Genomic DNA, 20,248 nt, shown 5'->3' with positions numbered 1-20,248 from the left:
GCTGGCCTCATAGAATGAGTTATAAATAAAATGTTCCCTCATTAATTTTTCAGAAGAATTTGAGAAAGATATGTTGCTCTTTAGTAGCTAAGTTGTGTCTGCTCTTTTTTGACTCCATGGACTGGAGCCACCTAGCTCCTCTGTCCATGGACTCTCCCAGGCAAGAATACTTTAGTGGGTTGCCATTTTCATCTGCAGGGGATCTTTCTGACCCAGGGATTGAACATGCATCTCCTGTACTGGCAGGTGGATTCTCTACCACTGAGCCACCAGGGAAGCCCCTTGAGGAGGATTGGCTTAATTCTTATTAAAAATTGTTATAATTAGCCAGTGAATTAATTTGTTCCTTGACTTTTTATTGTTGATTGGTTTTTTTATTTTGATTCATTCTCCTTACTAGTTATAAGGCTGTTAAGATTCTCTGTTTTTTTTTTTTCTTTCATGATTTTGTTTTGATACGCTATGTATTTCTAGGAATTTGTCCACTTAAGATAAGTTATCCATTTTGCCTGCATACAATTGTTCACTGTACTATCTTGTAACATTTATCTTTATTGCTATAAAATAGATAATATTTACCCATTTCATTTCTCTCTTGTTTTTTATTCAGTCTAGCTACAATTTTATTAACTTTGTTGATCTTTTTTAATAACCAGCACTTGGTTGTATTGATTTCCTCTATTGTTTTTGTGTTCTGTATTTTGTTTATCTCTGTTTTAATCTTTATTATTTCCTACCTTCTAGGTTTAGTCTGTTCTTTTTTCTGATTTTTTAATATGTAATTTTAGGTTGATGATTTGATCTTTGATCTTAGGTTGTTGATAAGGTCTTTGTTTTTAATGTAAGTATTTGAAATGATAAATTTGCTTCTTAACACTGCTTTTGCTACATTCAATAGTGTATATTATTTTTCATTTGTCTTAAGATATCTTAAAATACTCTTGTGATCTTATTTTTTAACTATATTGGTTGTTTAAGAGTATGTTATTTAATTTTCCACATATTAATGGATATTTCTGTGTTTCTTCTGCTATTGATTTCTAGTTTTATTCCATTGTGAATGGAGAAGATGTTCTGTGTAATTTGAATCTTTTAAAATTTTATTCAAAATTTTTGGAGCTTAACATATAATGTAACGATGAAAGTTATGTACACTTGAGAAAAATATATATTCTTCTGTTGTTGGGAAGAATGTTCTGTAGATGTCTGTTTGATCCAGTTAGTTCACAGTCTCATACAAGTTCTCCATTTACTTATTTATATTCTGTCTTGTTGTATCCATTTTTGAAGGTGGGATATTGAAGTCTTCTGTTATTACTTTGTAGCTGTCTATTTTTCCCTTCAATTCTATCACTGTTAGCTTCATGTAATTTGGAACAATGATGTTTCCTGCATATATGTTTTCAATCTTCCTAAATTTGTTAAGTTTTTTTGTGTGTCCTAACTTATGATCTATCCTGGAGAATTCTCCTTATGTATTTGAGAAGAATGTGTATTCTGCTACTGCTGAGTGGAATGTTTTGTATATGTCTGTTAGATCAATTTGGTTTAAAGTATACTTCAGTTTTAACGTTTTTTTACTAATTTTCTATCTGTATGAGCTACCCATTGTCGAAACTGAGAGAGTAAATTCCCCCTACTATTACTGTATTATTGTCTATTTTTTCCTTCAGATATGTTAGCATTTGCTTAATATTTTTAGGTGCTACAATTGTTACATTCTCTTGATAAATTAACTCCTTTATCACTATATAATAACTTAGTTTCTTGTTACAGTTTTTTACTTAAACTCTATTTTGTCTGATATAATTATAGTCTACTGCTCCCTTTGGCATGCATAAAATATCATTTTCAATCCCTTCGCCTTTAGCCTATGTGTATTGTTAAAACTGAGTAAATCTCTTGTAGGCAACAAATAGTTGGATCTTGTTTTACCCACTTACCCATTCTATGCCTCTAGTTTTGAGAATTTAATCATTCACATTTAAAGTAATTATGGGAGATAAAGACTTGCTAATGCCATCTTGTATTTCCTAGCTATTTTGTAGTTTCTTTCCTTTTTTGCTTCTTTTCTTACTGTCTTCCTCTATGAACTGATGATTTTCTATGATAGTATGCTTTGATTCTCTTCTCTTTATCTTTCAAATATATATTGCAGGTTTTTGTTTTGTGGTTACCATGTGGATTACATAAAACATATTTTATAATAGATTATTTTTAGCTGATAGCAACTCAACTTTAATCAAATACCAAAACTGTGTTTTTATACTACCCCTCCCCATGTTTCGATATCAGTTCAGTTCAGTTGCTCAGCCACATTAGACTCTTTGTGACCCCATGGACTGCAGCACGCCAGGCTTTTCTGTCTATCACCAACTGCCGGAATTTGCTCAAACTCATGTCCATTGAGTCAGTGATGCCATCCAATGATCTCATCCTCCAATGTCCTCTTCTCCTGCTGCCTTCAATCTTTCCCAGAAACAAGGTCTTTTCCAGTGAGTCACATCAGGTGGACAAAGTATTGGAGCTTCAGCTTCAGCATCAGTCCTTCCAATGAATATTCAGACTGATTTTCTTTAGGATTGACTGGGTTGATCTCCTTGCAGTCCAAGGGACTCTCAAGAGTCTTCTCCAACACCACAGTTTGAAAGCATCCATTCTTCGGAGCTCAGCTTTCTTTATGGTCCAACTCTCACATCCATACATGACCACTGGAAAAATCATAGCTTTGACTATATGGACCTTTGTTGCCAAAGTGATATCTCTGTTTTTGAATATTCTGTTTGTCATAGCTTTTCTTCCAAGGAGAAGGCAGACGTCTTTTAACTTCGTAGCTGAAGTCACCATCTGCAGTGATTTTGTAGCCCAAGAAAATAAAGTATATCACTGTTTCCATTGTTTTCCCATCTATTTGCAATGAAATTATGGGACTGGATGCCAGGATCTTTATTTTTTAAATGTTGAGTTTTAAGCCAGCTTTTTCACTCTCCTCTTTCATTTTCATCAGGAGATTCTTAGGTTCCTCTTTGCTTTCTGCCATGAGGGTAGTGTCATCTGTATATCTGAGGTTATTGATATTTCTCCTGGCAATCTTGATTCCAGCTTGTGCTTCATCCAACATGGCATTTTGCATGATATACTCTGCATATAATTTAAATAAGCAAGGTGAGAATATAAAGCCTTGAGACACACCTTTCCCAATTTGGAAGCAGTCTGTTGTTCCATGTCTGGTTATAACTGTTGCTTCCTGACCTGTGTACAGATTTCTCAGGAGGCAGGTGAGGTGATCTGGTTTCCCCATTTCCCACATTGTGTTGTGATCCACACAAAGGCTTTGGAATAGTGAATAAACCAGAAGTAGATGTTTTTCTGGAACTCTCTTGCTTTTTCTCTGATCCAGTGGATGTTGACAATTTGATCTCTGGTTCCTATGCCTCTCTAAGTCCAGCTTGAACATCTGGAAGTTCTCAGTTCACGTACTATTGAAGCCTGGCTTGGAGAATTTTGAGCATTACTCTACCAGCCTGTGCGTTGACTGCAATTGTGCAGTAGATTGAATATTCTTTGGCATTGCCTTTCTTTGGGATTAAATGAAAACTGACCTTTGCCGGTCCTGTGGTTACTGCTGAGTTTTCCAAATTTGCTGGCATATTGAGTGCAGTAGTTTAACAGTATCAGCTTTTAGGATTTGAAATAATTTACCTGGAATTCCATCATTTCCACTAGCTTTGTTCATAATGATGCTTCCTAAGGCCCACTTGCCTTTGCACTTTGGGATGTCTGGCTCTAGATGAGTGATCACACCATCGTGGTTGTCTGGGTCAAGAAGATCTTTTGTGTATAGTTCTTCTGTTCATTCTTACCACCTTTTTAAAATATCTTCTGCTTCTGTTAGGTCCATACTGTTTTTGTCCTTATTATGCCCATATTTTCATGAAATGTTCCCTCGGTATCTTTAATTTTCTTGACGAGATCTCTAGTCTTTCCCATTCTATTGTTTTCCTCTATTTTTTCACATTAATCACTTAGGAAGGCTTTCTTATCTCTCCTTGCTATTCTTTGGAACTCTGCATTCAGATGGGTATAGCTTTCCTTTTCTCATTTGCCTTTTGCTTCCTTTATTTTCTCAGCTCTTTGTAAGGCCTTCTCAAACAACTGTTTTGCCTTTTTGTATTTCTTTTTCTTGGGGATGGACTTGATCCCTGCCTCTGTACAATGTCATGAACCTCCATCCATAGTTCTTCAGGCAGTCTGTCTATCAAATCTAGTCCCTTGAATCTATTTGTTACTTCCACTCTATAATTGTAAGAGATTTTATTTAGGTCATACCTCAGTGACATAGTGGTTTCCTCTACTTTCTTCAATTTAAGTCTGAATAAATTCCTTTTGCAATAAGGAATTCATGATCTGAGCCACAGTCAGCTCCTGATCTTGTTTTTCCTAATAGTATGGAACCACTCCGTCTTCAGCTGCAAAGGGCATAATCGATCTGATTTTGGTGTTGACCATCTGGTGATGTCCATGTGTGGAGCTGTCGCTTATGTTGTTGGAAGCTGGTGTTTGCTGTGACCAATGCATTCTCTTGACAAAAGTGTTAGCCTTTGCCCTGCTTCGTTTTGTACTCCAAGGCCAAATTTGCCTGTTACTCCAGGTGTTTCTTGACTTCCTACTTTTGCATTCCATTCCCCAATGATGAAAAGGACATCTTTTTTTGGTGTTAGTTCTAGAAAGTTTTGTAGGTCTTCGTAGAATCATTGAACTTCAGCTTCTTCGGCATTAGTGGTCGGGGCATAGACTTGGAATACTGTGATATTTAATGGTTTGCCTTGGAAATGAACAGAGATCATTCTGTAATGTTTGACAAGTCAATATCATAGTAATTCTATTTATGCCCCTTATGAGTCCCCTTTTATGTGAGGGGTTTCTTTACTCTTCTTATTTTAAAATTTTTTCTTTATTTTTCATTTTAATGTGTGTCATTATATAGTGTCATTATATAGTGTGACATTAAATAGTGTCATTATAATGTATGCTGGAAAGGATCCTTTTGAGTTGAATCTTTTGGGAAACTTATGAACTTTCTAAATTTGGATTTCCAAATCTTTCCCCAGATTTGAGGAGTTATCAGTCATCATTTCTTAAAATAAGCTTTCTGCCCCTTTCCCCTTCTCTTCTGTTTCTGAGACTCCAAGAATCATAGATTGTTTCTCTTTATATCTCATAATGCACCTAGGCTTTCTTCACTCTGGTTCATTTTTTCTCTGTACTAGAAACTGATAGGCCAAATTAAAAGAGCTTTTTATGACGAATATCCATCTAGTCAATGATCAGCTTCATCATATTGACAGATATTACTCAGGTATGAAGTTCTTCAGCCACTCTTGACCCCTCTTTCTCTCTCATACTGAACACCCAGTCAGTCACGGACCCCTACAGTTTTTATTTCAGAAACATTTTCAAAATGAAGTCACTATTTCCCACTGCCATTTCTAACACTCTGATCCAAGCCACAATCATCTCTCATCTAGGTTATTCAGAAAATTCCTAGTAATTGATATGTTCTTTGGCCAGAGTGGGTTTTTAAAAAACATTATTCAGATAATGTCACTCTCTGTTCAAAACCCTCTGGTGGCTTCATGCTTTACAGGGAGCAAAAGTTGAAAGGCACTTGTTCTGCCAAGTCTTTTCCTTTAATAATTATCTCCTTTGAACACATGTCTTACTGTACTTACTCTCACCCTTTCTACCCTTGTCATATTGGGCTCCTTTTTTTTTTCTTGGAATAAATGGGCATGTCCCCTGATTTAGGGCCTTGGTACTGACTGATCATTCAGATAAAAAATGCTTTCCCCTAGATATCTTTACAACTAACTCCCTCCCTTTCTTCTTGCTTTTGCCCCAAATTAGCTGCTCAATGAGACCTACTATTTAAAATCTGCAAACTGCACCTTCCCAGACTTCTTTCCCATTACACCCTTAGTCATGGTTTTTCCTTTATTCATAACATCCTATGCCAGAACTACACAATGTGTGGTCCTCAGACCAGCAACGTCAGCATCACCTGGGAACTTGTTAGAAATACAAATTCTCAGGGTCCACCCTAGACCTGCTGAATCAGAATTACCAGGGTGGAGCACAGGGATCTGTGTTTTCATAAGCCTTCTAGACTCTTATGTATGGTAAAGTCTGAGAAGCATTGTTTTATGTTCCTAGCTTACTGATCACATTTGTTATTCACTGACTCTCTTGATAAAATGAAGGGCCCATAAAGGCAGTTCCCAGTGTATTTCATTCACTATTTTTCTGTGCATTTAGAACAGATCTGGCACATAGTAGGCACTCAATACATAGCTGTTAAATGAACAAATTATCTTATACTTAACTTGAAAGCAAATAATTTGCTGATAATATTTTTAAAGTCAGACTTTGAGTATAATTTACATAGAGTAAAATTTAATCTTTCTAGGAAACAGTTCTATGAGTTTTGACAAATGCTTATATTGGTTTAACCACCACCACAGTTAAGACATTGAGCAGTCCATTGTCCCCAGATAGTCCATAGTTCCACTTTATAAACGCAAACCACTCCCTTACACATACACAGCTCCTGGAAATCACTGATTTTTTTTTCAGTTTCTATAATTTTCTCTTTCCAAAATGTCATATACAAAGAAGCATATAGTACATAGCTTTTTGGACCTGGCTTTCTCACTTTTCACCCACCATCAGTGATTCTCCACCTTGCTGTGTGTATTAATAATGTCTTCCTTTTTATTTTTGTGTAGTCTTCTATTGCAAGGATATAATACAATTTGTTTAAATATTCACAAGTTGGATAACATTTGGGTTGTTCCAGTTTCTGGTGATTATGAATAAAGCACTATACACATTCATATATAGGTGTTTGTGGGAACAGAAACTTATTTCTCTTGGGTAAATGCCTGGGAGTCAGATTGCTTGTTGTATGAAAAAACTATGAAACTGCTTTTCATTTTGCATTCCCACCCGCAATGTGTGAGCATCCCAATTGCTGTAGATTCTTACCAGCATCTGACACTATCAGTTTGATGATGATGGTGATGATAACAGTAACTATTACTAGTATTTTTTGTGGCTTCAATTTGCATTTCTCTAGTGGCTAATGTTTCTGAGCAATGTTTAAGTGGCTTAAGAGACATCCTTTTACTAAACTGTATGCTCAGATATTTTGGCCATTAAAAAATATTGGGTGTTTTTATCTAAATTTCTCACTTTTGAGATCTTGCTGTTGTCATTGTTTTTGGCTGTAACTGTTTTATCAGATATGTTCTATGCAAATATTTCCTCCTAGTCTGTGGCATATTTTTCCATTTCCTTAAGAGTGTTTTTTGAAGAGCAGAAGTTTTTAATTTGAATTAAATCCAATTTATTATTTACTCTTTTCTGGATTGTACTTTTGTACAGTAGCTAAAAATTTTGCCTAACCCAAAGTGACAGAAAAGTTTTTCTATGCTTTCTTCTAGAATTTCATCATTTTAGATTCTAAATTTAGATCAAGCTCTATTTTATTCTGAATACGATTGATGTTATAGGTTGAGGTTTTTTATTTTGTTGTTTGTTTTCAATATAGAGGGATTTCCAGTTATTCTAGCATAATTTCTTGAAAATGCTGTTAATATTTTGAAAGAGATGCTTTGTATCATTTCTAAGGGTTTAAATAAACTTCTTTAACAGTCCTATAAAGTACAATTGTTTCTTTGATTGGCGTGCCAATAAAATATAATCATGATTCTATGTCCCAGTTTAAAATGGAAGACCTGATTAAACTTCCAGATATGAGTAGAAGACTTTTAAGAAAAAAGCAAATTCTGGGGAACGGTTCATGAAGAATTAAAGAATTAAAATTTTCAGAAGTTAAACCTGAGAATTTTAGAAAGAAAGCATTATAGTAGTAAAGGCATTTGGTGACAAGTAAAAGAATGTGACTCTTTTTAACTCAAGTGGGAAGAATATATACCATAATGTATTCTCAGAAAAGTCAGGAACTTTGGGAAGTAGACTTACTAAGGAATCAAGGAAAGTTAGTCTAGCCAAGGCCCAGCTCCAGGAAAGGCCGCCTGTACCACCGCCTCTGGATGCCACCTTGTGCTACTGTCCCTCTGCCCCAGTCTCTGCTGCCCTGCTCCCTTGCCCCGGTGCTGCTGAGCCCACCAGCCCCAGGCACTTCTTGCCACATCACTAGACTCACCACATCACATCCATTCTGCCCTGCTGCCTTGATAGCTTGCTAAGCCTGTACTTTCCCCCCACCTTCTCAAGATCCTCAGTCCCAACTAGGAGTCAGTTTCCAATTGACCATGTCAGTACAGTCTCCAGCAGATACAGGTGATGGAAAGGACTATCCATATGCCTGAGATAGTCATTTCCTAAGCAGGTTGATAAGGAGTCTAGGGGTCCCCAAGGAGAGAGGGGTCTGGAATTCTCAAGCAGGAAGAAAGGACAAACTTTTTTTTCTTCTCTATATTCCTTAGGATTATATAACAATAATGTATCCTGCCTGAGGACAGTCTCTGGATTAAGGACAGTCTCTGGATTAAACCTTCTGTTATCTTAAATGTAAATTATTGGAGTCTTTACAAGGATGTATCCTGCCTGAGGACAGTCTTTGGATTAAACCTTCTGGCTAATTCTGTTATCTTAAAATGTAAATTATGGGAGTAGGTCTGATGAGGTCTTTACAACCTCCAGACATTCTTTGGATTCATTGGAGAGTATATAACTTCACTGCTAACACTAGCAAGCGGGTACTCTTTCTGCCCCCTTCTAATGTCTATGTCAGAAGCTTTCTCTATCTCCTTTATACTTTAATAAAACTTTATTACACAAAAGCTCTGAGCGATCAAGCCTCGTCTCTGGCCCCAGATTGAATTCTTCTCCTCCGGGGGCCAAGAATCCCGGTGTCTTCACGTGACTCAACAACAACCTTTCATACCATTAGTATTCATAGCCATGGTATTCCTGCTGAACATAAAAAATGTGTGGGTGATGCAAAACCAAAGCCAGAAATGTCTATCAAGATAATTTTGGCAAATGCCTTAATTTTACAAGTAAGGAAATTGTGTTTAAAAATCTTTTGTGATGCTACAAAAGGAGAAATCTTCCTTGAAATAACCTTAAATGATTAATGTGTAGCCAGTGGATCCAATTCCCATCAAGTATAACTCTGGGGAGAGACTAGTCTGGTGCTTTAACCAAAGTATTTCCAACCGATCAAACTGGCATCCAGACAGATCTGTTTTGTGGCAACCAGCGAGGTACTAGGGACTAGAGACAAACTTTTGGAGAAGAGGTATATGGAGACATTCCTTGAGATTCAGTACTCATTCTGTGTCCATAAAAACCTGTGGGTTTGGTCTGCTAGAAGCATGCACGCATCTCTGCTACTGAGCTCAACAACCCTACATCCAGGGTAATTAGGGCCTTTAGCCAAAGTCTGAGGAAAAACATTTTCCAATATGAGCATTTTCTTGTCAGTCACATGTACCTATGAAAGGGGAATAAAAAACTGTGTCTGGGATTATAGCAGCTATTGTATGATTTAGTTTTCCTATAAGACTGTAACTCTGGGTCGTGTGTCTCATTAATTCTGATTTTTTTTTTTTCCTTCTTGGGATGCGCCAATTGGTGCTGAAGGCTTCTCTGCTTCTTCCGGCAAGATTAGCACTGAAGTGTCTTAGGTAGTGGTCCTGTTATGCTAAAGACTGAATGAACATCTTTGCCTGGAGATGATTGTTTTCCTGGGAGAGATCTTAAACCATAGAAGCATTCAACTTCAAATATCAAGGAAGAAATGCATTCCAAGAAAGCCAGAATTCTACCTTCAGGAAAGTAGATTTTATTCCCATTTTGCATATGAGGTAACTGAGATCCAGAGAAGTTAAATATCTTGGCCAGTATCTCCAATAAAATAAGTTATGTAACATGGTTCTTTAACCCAGTACAATACATGTAGACAATACAACATGGCTTATATCAGTCAGAATATGTTAGGTCATACTGCAGTAACAGCCTCAAATCTCGGTGGTTTATATCAATGATCACTTTCTATTTATTTCCAACACTATCTCACTCAAACAGTAGACTGCAGGTTTACTCTGTGTCTCTATTCCCAGACCCAGATTGGGATGTGATTGAGGCACATCCATCTGTATCATTGCTAGTTTTATTGTAGAAGGAAAAGAGATTGAAGAAAGACAAATTCTGTCTCTTCATGCCTCTACTAGGAAAAAACACATCACTTCTGCCCATTTCATGGCAAAAGTGACATACATGACCAAACCTGACATCAATGAGGTGGGAAATGTATAATCCATCCCAAAGATGAGTAACACATTTTGAAAAATAATACAGCTTGGTTTTTGAAGTGTGATCTATAGACAGTCGATCAACATCACCCAGGACCTTATGTGAAATGCATTTTGTCAGACCTTGCTCCAAACCTGCCTATCAGAACCTTCCTTTTAACAAGATCCCCAAGTGATTCATATTTATCAGAGAAATACTAGTCTAAACCACCACTCAGTTGCTACTGTTGCAAGCTGAACACATCAGGACTTCTCCTTTTGCCAATGTCTTGCCCTACTTCCTTCTCTAATATTTGTCATGAATTGATAGGAAGACTGGGATTGCAGAAAAGGATCCCCAGATTCATTTAGAAACTCACTTTAAGCACTTTATTTAAAGTTTAGGACATGTTGTGCATGTTCTTTTTTCTTAGGATAACCAAAAGATAAATGATACAAGGCATCTGGTTAGGCTAGACAGAAATCTATCACCCCAAGCTCTGCAAAATCTCTGGGTATGCCCAGGGTGGTCTTGCTAAATAAATGTTGCTAGGTTTCTATTTATTTCAGCAACAATGTACCAACTCCAAAGTGACTGCTGCTCTAACACTAAGGATCTACAAAGAAAAAAATAGGACATTCAGGATCGCCAACCCGCGAGTTCTGTTCCTTTGCTACAGCTAAGTCATTGTTAAGAGTAAAGGCCAGACTTACACCTTTGAGGAATTCTCTGAAAATACACACAAGGCTACTGGCAAGGACTGTTGAATGAAAAGACTGTGTCTTGTTGGCCAAAAGTTCCTGTAGAGTGTCAGAAATATTATAAAAACCTGTTTCTAATATTTCATCTCTCACTAAGGAACCCACAGAAAACCAGCAGTCAACTGGGTGCTTTGGAGGCCCATCATCTCTTCATTTTTTTTCAGTTGAGGGTGGGAAGTTTCCAAGAAGAGTATGGTTTTGGTATCTAGAAAAGAGGAATTCTGGTCTTGACACCACATGACCTGAACTGGGCCCAGGAAAAGCTTCTGTTATTTGCACAAACCTACTACATTACAAGAATTCTTTATTTTATGACAGTTTTTATCAATTTTGCTTCTGTTTGAGATCTCCTTTGAACAAAATAATCTACAGCTCTACAAGTACAGGTTCTCCGTAAGACCTTCTCATTTTAACTATCTAAAAATCCATGATTTCCCATCAGCATGAAAGACATTATGATGATGGTTAAGATGAGGATGTTTTCCTCCACTCTGCTTAATGGAAGAAAATGTAGTCAGCTTAACAAATAGCAGTGTTGATTAATTGCAAAAGTGTGAAGACTTACTTTTTGCAGATATTTAGCTTTTATAGAAGGTGAGACCAGCATGAGAATCAAGAAATTATGTAAATAACATAAATGATATTTAAAGTATGGGCTTTAGGTTGAGTCCTAGCTTTTGTTGTTCAGTCAGTCAGTAGTGTCTGACTCTTTGCAACCCCATGGACTGAAGCACACCAGGCTTCCATGTCCTTAACCAACTCCTGGAGCCTGATCAAACTCATGTCCATTGACTAGGTGAAGCCATCCAACCATCTTATCCTTTGTCACCCTCTTCATCTCTTGACTTCTATCTTTGCCAGCATAATGGTCTCTTCCAATGAGTCAGCTCTTCCCATCAGGTGGACAAAGTACTGGAGCTTCAGCTTCAGCATCAGTCCTTCTAATGAATATTCAGGGTTGATTTCCTTTAGGATTGATTGGTTTGATCTCCTTGCAGTTCAAGGGACTCTCAAGAGTCTTCTCTAACACTATAGTTCAAAAACATCAATTCTTCAGCGCCCAGCTTTCTTTATAGTCCAACTCTCACATCCATACATGACCACTGGAAAAACCATACCTTTGACTAGATGGACCTTTGTTGGCAAAGTAACTTCTCTGCTTTTTAATATGCTGTCTAGGTTGGTCATAACTTTTCTTCCAAGGAGCAAGAGTCTTTTAATTTCATGGCTGCAGTCACCATCTGCAGTGATTTTGGAACCCTCAAAAATAAAGTCTGTCACTATTTCCACTGTTTCCCCATCTATTTGCCATGAAGTAATGGAACCAGATGCCATGATCTTCGTTTTTCTGAATGTTGAGTTTTAAGCCAACTTTTTCACTCTCTTCTTTCACTTTCATCAAGAGGCTCTTTAGTTCTCCTTCACTTTCTGCCATAAGGGTGGTGTCATCTGCATATCTGAGGTTATTGATATTCCTCCCAGCAATCTTGATTCCAGCTTGTGCTTCTTCCAGCCCAGCATTTCTCATGATGTACTCTGCGTATAAGTTAAATAAGCAGGGTGACAATATACAGCCTTGACGTACTCCTTTACCCATTTGGAACCAGTCTGTTGTTCCACGTCCAGTTCTAACAGTTGCTTCTTGACTTGCATACAGTTGAAGCCTAGCTTGGAGGATTTTGAGCATAACCTTGCTAGCATGTGAAATGAGTGCAATTGTGTGATGGTTTGAATAATCTTTGGAGAAGGAAATGGCAACCCACTCCAGTACTCTTGCCTGGAAAATCCCACGGACGGAGAAGTCTGCAGGCTACAGTCCATGGGGTCGCAAAGAGTCGGACACAACTGAGCGACTTAACTTTCACTTTCACTTGAACATTCTTTGGCATTGCCTTTCTTTGGAATTGGAATGAAAACTGATCTTTACCAGTCCTAGGCCCACTGCTGAGTTTTTCAAATTTGCTGGCATATAGAGTGCAGCACTTTAACAACATCAACTTTCAGGATTTGAAATAGCTCAGCTGAAATTCCATCACTTCCACTAGCTTTGTTCATAGTGATGCTTCCTAAGTCCCATTTGACTTCACTCTCCAGGATGTCTGGCTCTAGGTGAGTGATCACACCATCATGGTTATCCAAGTCATTAAGACCATTTTTGTATAGTTCTTCTGTGTATTCTTGCCACCTCTTCTTAATATCTTCTGCTTCTGTTTGGTCCATACAGCTTCTGTTTTTTATTGTACCCATCTTTTCATGAAATTTTCCCTTGGTGTCTCTAATTTTCTTGAAGAGATCTCTAATCTTTCCAATTCTATTGTTTCCTCTATTTCATTGCATTGTTCTCTTTGGAAGACGTTCCTATCTCTTATTGCTATTCTTTGAAACTCTGCATTCAGATAGGTATATCTTTCCTTTTCTTCTTTGCCTTCGCTTCTCTTCTTTCTCAGCTATTTGTAAAGCCTCCTCAGACAAGCATTTTGCCTTTTTGCATTTCTTTTCTTGGGGATGGTTTTGATCACTGCCTCCTGTACGATGTTATAAATCTCCATTCATAGTTCTTCAGGCATTCTCTCAGATCTAATCTCTTGAATCTGTTTGTCATTTCCACTGTATAAATGTAAGGATTTGATTTAGGTCATACTTGAATGTGCTAGTGGTTTTCCCTACTCTCTTGAAGTTAAGTCTGAATTTCCAATAAGAAGTTTATGTTCTGAGTGCTTCTGTTCTTATTTTTGCTGACCATATAGAGCTTCTCCATCTTTGGCTACAAATAATATAATCAATCTAATTTCAGTTTTGAGCACCTGATGTTGTCCATGTGTAGAGCTGTCTCATGTGTTTGGAACAGAGTGTTTGCTATGACTACTGTTGTCTCCTGGCAAAATTCTGTTAGCCTTTGCCCTGCTTCATTTTGTACTCCAAGGCCAAACCTGCCTGTTATTCCAGTCTTAGCTTTGATATTCACTAAATAGTGACCCTGACTAATCTCATTATGTTTTTATTCCCAATTTCATATCATGTACGATGTAAAGATAATAGTGCATAACTTATAAGGAGTACTAACTTTACTGTATGTATTAACTCTCAGCTTTCAGGATAAAGACCTTGACATTTTCAGTCAGAAGATCTCAGTTTTGTACTTGACTGCTCATATTCACTGGTTGTGAGAACTTGGGCAAATGTGTTAATTCTAGTATTGATCAATTCAATTGTTTTATATATATATGCACACATATATTTTCCTATATCTTACCTATATATGTATAAAACACACACACACACACACATATATATATATGAAAGATGATAGTGCAATTTTTTAATGAAAGAATTTTGAAAAACATATTATCAGCATCTAGTTTGCATTAGTCACCCATGGATAACTTGTACAGAAGGAAGAAGTGGTTACAATTAGTTTCAGAAACAATACAACCGAGCTTTGAAATTCACACCACTGGTAGATTGTTACAGTAGGAACCCCAATGTCCTTCTATATCCATGCCCTTGTGTGGGCCCTTCCTATTTTGACTCTGGGATTGGCTGTGTCCTGTTTTGACCAACAGAGCTGCAGTGATCATGATGCAGTAGTAGGCTTACTCTTAGGCTTGCCATCTGAGGATGCTGCTGCTGTGTAAAGAAGCCCAGATTGTCGACTAGTCTAGCCAGCTGCCTGCATCACCCACCCAGACCGTGAGTGGGGTCTTCTTAGACCGCAGCCCAGGTGACCTGCCCTGCAACTCTGCAAGACTGATTCCAAGTAAGACCAGCAGAAGTGTCCTGAAGAACCCAGTCCTGATTTTCAACCTACAAAATCTGAATTAAATGGGTTTTTTTTTGAAGTCACTAAATTTTGATTGGATCTGTTATGCAGAAATAGATAAATAATATGCAGGCAGAAAAAAAAAAAAGAGACAAAACATTCACCTACATAGTCTGCAACCTTCTGAGCATGGTTAAGCTTGTGACTGAGTTGCCTAGGGGTTTTTGCCTGTTTTCAATGGGTAAGCATCTAAGTCAAGTTAAAGCATCTCTATGTCTACAAAGTTGGCATCAACACAAAGTTCAGTGCTTTTAATTCTCTTTCCTTATTCTTAAAATGGGCTTCATGTTTGTAAATCATTTACATGCATTGTTCTATTCGATACCAACAATATCGCTGCAAAGTCATCTCTTCCACTTTCTTCCTTTGCAGTGAAAACAAAATTAAGTCATAGGGAACTCTTATGGCTTCCCCAAGATAGCAAGGTTGATAAAGTTGAGAGAAATCCAAATTTTAAAAGTTATTTTCCTCAACACACTATTTATTTCATGCCTGTCCAATTAACCTATTTGGTGACTCTTTACTGAAATTGAAAAAGAAGAGAACAGAAGTAAGTTGATCTACACAGGTATGAAGGCCAACCCCAAACCATCACAAGAAGACTTTAAGTCATGTTACATACTTCATTCAACTTTTAATCATATGCATTCATATTTTCCAGTGAATGTCTACAAAGTGATTCCTTTATTTTCTCTACATTTTAAAGCCAAATCATGTAAATTATTTATTGAGAATGGGATGTAGAACTTATATTACGATGTCCTCTATTATTTGAAGATCTCAGCATTGAAATCCACTTTTATAGACGAGAGAATGGTTGGAAAATAAGGTAAAGTCCTTACTTTCAGAGAGGTTGAAAGTACTTTTGTGAGGGCTCTAAACTATAATGGGCTTCAAATTCTTTTTTTTTTTTTTTTATTTAACAGGTTTATTGAGTTATAATTGACATCCAATTCTGTCACTACAATCAAGATAATGAATACATCCATCACCCCCAAAGTTTCCTTATGCCCTTTTTTTTAAATTTTATTTTATTTTTAAACTTTACAATATTGTATTAGTTTTGCCAAATATTGAAATGAATCTGCCACAGGTATACCTGTGTTCCCCATCCTGAATCCTCCTCCCTCCTCCCTCCCCATACCCTTCCTCTGGGTCGTCCCAGTGTACCAGCCCCAAGCATCCAGTATCGTGCATCGAACCTGGACTGGCAACTTGTTTCATACATGTTTCATACATGTTCATATTATACATGTTTCAATGCCATTCTCCCAAATCTCCCCACCCTCTCCCTCTCCCACAGAGTCCATAAGACTGTTCTATACATCAGTGTCTCTTTTGCTGTCTCGTACACAGGGTTATTGTTACCATCTTTCTAAATTCCATATATATGCGTTAGTATACTGTATTGGTGTTTTTCTTTCTGGCTTACTTCACTCTGTATAATAGGCTCCAGTTTCATCCATCTCATTAGAACTGATTCAAATGTATTCTTTTTAATGGCTGAGTAATACTCCATTGTGTATATGTACCACAGCTTTCTTATCCATTCATCTGCTGATGGACATCTAGGTTGCTTCCATGTCCTGGCTATTATAAATAGTGCTGCGATGAACATTGGGGTACACGTGTCTCTTTCCCTTCTGGTTTCCTCAGTGTGTATGCCCAGCAGTGGGATTGCTGGATCATAAGGCAGTTCTATTTCCAGTTTTTTAAGGAATCTCCACACTGTTCTGCATAGTGGCTGTACTAGTTTGCACTCCCACCAACAGTGTAAGAGGGTTCCCTTTTCTCTATACCCTCTCGAGCATTTATTGCTTGTAGACTTTTGGATAGCAGCCATTCTGACTGGCGTGAAATGGTACCTCATAGTGGTTTTAATTTGCATTTCTCTGATAATGAGTGATGTTGAGCATCTTTTCATGTGTTTGTTAGCCATCTGTATGTCTTCTTTGGAGAAATGTCTATTTAGTTCTTTGGCCCATTTTTTGATTGGGTCGTTTATTTTTCTGGAGTTGAGCTGTAGGAGTTGCTTGTATATTTTTGAGATTAGTTGTTTGTCCATTGCTTCATTTGCTATTATTTTCTCCCATTCTGAAGGCTGCCTTTTCACCTTGCTAATAGTTTCCCTTGTTGTGCAGAAGCTTTTAAGGTTAATTAGGTCCCATTTGTTTATTTTTGCTTTTATTTCCAATATTCTGGGAGGTGGGTCATAGAGGATCCTGCTGTGATTTACGTCGGAGAGTGTTTTGCCTATGTTCTCCTCTAGGGGTTTTATAGTTTCTGGTCTTACGTTGAGATCTTTAATCCATTTTGAGTTTATTTTTGTGTATGGTGTTAGAAAGTGTTCTAGTTTTATTCTCTTACAAGTGGTTGACCAGTTTTCCAAGCACCACTTGTTAAAGAGATTGTCTTTAATCCATTGTATATTCTTGCCTCCTTTGTCAGAGATAAGGTGTCCATATGTGCATGAATTTATCTCTGGGCTTTCTATTTTGTTCTATTGATCTATATTTCTGTCTTTGTGACAGTACCATACTGTCTTGATAACTGTGGCTTTGTAATAGAGCTTGAAGTCAGGTAGGTTGATTCCTCCAGTTCCATTCTTCTTTCTCAAGATAGCTTTGGCTATTTGAGGTTTTTTGTATTTCCATACAAATTGTGAAATTATTTGTGCTAGCTCTGTGAAGAATACTGTTGGTAGCTTGATAGGGATTGCATTGAATCTATAAATTGCTTTGGGTAGTATACTCATTTTCACTATATTGTTTCTTCCAATCCATGAACATGGTATATTTCTCCATCTACTAGTGTCCTCTTTGATTTCTTTCACCAGTGTTTTATAGTTTTCTATATATAGGTCTTTAGTTTCTTTAGGTAGATATATTCCCAAGTATTTTATTCTTTCCGTTGCAATGGTGAATGGAATTGTTTCCTTAATTTCTCTTTCTGTTTTCTCATTATTAGTGTATAGGAATGCAAGGGATTTCTGTGTGTTGATTTTATATCCTGCAACTTTACTATAATCATTGATTAGTTCTAGTAATTTTCTGGTGGAGTCTTTAGGGTTTTCTATGTAGAGGATCATGTCATCTGCAAACAGTGAGAGTTTTACTTCTTCTTTTCCAATTTGGATTCCTTTTATTTCTTTTTCTGCTCTGATTGCTGTGGCCAAAACTTCCAAAACTATGTTGAATAGTAATGGTGAAAGTGGGCACCCTTGTCTTGTTCCTGACTTTAAAGGAAATGCTTTCAATTTTTCACCATTGAGGATAATGTGTGAATGGGTTTGTCATATATAGTTTTTATTATGTTGAGGTATGTTCCTTCTATTCCTGCTTTCTGGAGAGTTTTTATCATAGAGGGATGTTGAATTTTGTCAAAGGCTTTCTCTGCATCTATTGAGATAATCATATGGTTTTTATTTTTCAATTTGTTAATGTGGTGTATTACATTGATTGATTTGTGGATATTGAAGAATCCTTGCATCGCTGGGATAAAGCCCACTTGGTCATGGTGTATGATCTTTTTAATGTGTTGTTGGATTCTGATTGCTAGAATTTTGTTAAGGATTTTTGCATCTATGTTCATCAGTGATATTGGCCTGTAGTTTTCTTTTTTTGTGGGATCTTTGTCAGGTTTTGGTATTAGGGTGATGGTGGCCTCGTAGAATGAGTTTGGAAGTTCACCTTCCTCTGCAATTTTCTGGAAGAGTTTGAGCAGGATAGGTGTTAGCTCTTCTCTAAATTTTTGGTAGAATTCAGCTGTGAAGCCGTCTGGACCTGGGCTTTTGTTTGCTGGAAGATTTTTGATTACAATTTCAATTTCCGTGCTTGTGATAGGTCTGTTAAGATTTTCTATTTCTTCCTGGTCCAGTTTTGGAAAGTTGTACTTTTCTAAGAATTTGTCCATTTCTTCCACGTTGTCCATTTTATTGGCATACAATTGTTGATAGTAGTCTCTTATGATCCTTTGTATTTCTGTGTTGTCTGTTGTGATCTCTCCAGTTTAATTTCTAATTTTATTGATTTGATTTTTCTCCCTTTGTTTCTTGATGAGTCTGGCTAATGGTTTGTCAATTTTATTTATCCTTTCAAAGAACCAGCTTTTGGCTTTGTTGATTTTTGCTATGGTCTCTTTCGTTTCTTTTGCATTTATTTCTGCCCTAATTTTTAACATTTCTTTCCTTCTACTAACCCTGGGGTTCTTCATTTCTTCCTTTTCTAGTTGCTTTAGGTGTAGGGTTAGGTTATTTATTTGACTTTTTTCTTGTTTCTTGAGGTATGCCTGTATTGCTATGAACTTTCCCCTTAGGACTGCTTTTAAAGTGTCCCACAGGTTTTGGGTTGTTGTGTTTTCTTTTTCATTTGTTTCTATGCAAATTTTGATTCCTTTTTTTATTTCTTCTGTGATTTGTTGGTTATTCAGCAGCGTGTTGTTCAGCCTCCATATGTTGAAATTTTTAATAGTTTTTCCCCTGTAATTGAGATCTAATCTTACTGCATTGTGGTCAGAAAAGATGCTTGGGATGATTTCTATTTTTTTGAATTTACCAAGGCTAGATTTATGGCCCAGGATGTGATCTATCCTGGAGAAGGTTCCATGTGCGCTTGAGAAAAAGGTGAAATTCATTGTTTTGGGATGAAATGTCCTATAGATATCAATTAGGTCCAACTGGTCTATTGTAGCGTTAAAGTTTGTGTTTCCTTGTGAATTTTCTGTTTAGTTGATCTATCCATAGGTGTGAGTGGGGTATTAAAGTCTCCCATTATTATTGTGTTATTGTTAATTTCTCCTTTCATACTTGTTAGCATTTGTCTTACATATTGTGGCGCTCCCATGTTGGGTGCATATATATTTATAATTGTTATATCTTCTTCTTGGATTGATCCTTTGATCATTATGTAGTGACCATCTTTGTCTCTTTTCACAGCCTTTGTTTTAAAGTCTATTTTATCTGATATAAGTATTGCTACTCCTGCTTTCTTTTGGTCCCTATTTGCATGGAAAATCTTTTTCCAGCCCTTCACTTTCAGTCTGTATGTGTCCCTGTTTTGAGGTGGGTCTCTTGTAGACAACATATGTAGGGGTCTTGTTTTTGTATCCATTCAACCAGTCGTTGTCTTTTGGTTGGGGCATTCAACCCATTTACGTTTAAGGTAATTACTGGTAAGTATGATCCCGTTGCCATTTACTTTATTGTTTTGGGTTTGAGTTTATACACCATTTTTGTGTTTCCTGTCTAGAGAATATCCTTTAGTATTTGTTGGAGAGCTGGTTTGGTGGTGCTGAATTCTCTCAGCTTTTGCTTGTCTGAGAAGCTTTTGATTTCTCCTTCATATTT

Source organism: Bos javanicus, chromosome 13 (assembly GCF_032452875.1).
Source record: "Bos javanicus breed banteng chromosome 13, ARS-OSU_banteng_1.0, whole genome shotgun sequence".
In the NCBI taxonomy this organism is placed as follows: domain Eukaryota; kingdom Metazoa; phylum Chordata; class Mammalia; order Artiodactyla; family Bovidae; genus Bos; species Bos javanicus.
Note: the sequence above shows the minus strand (reverse complement) of the source record.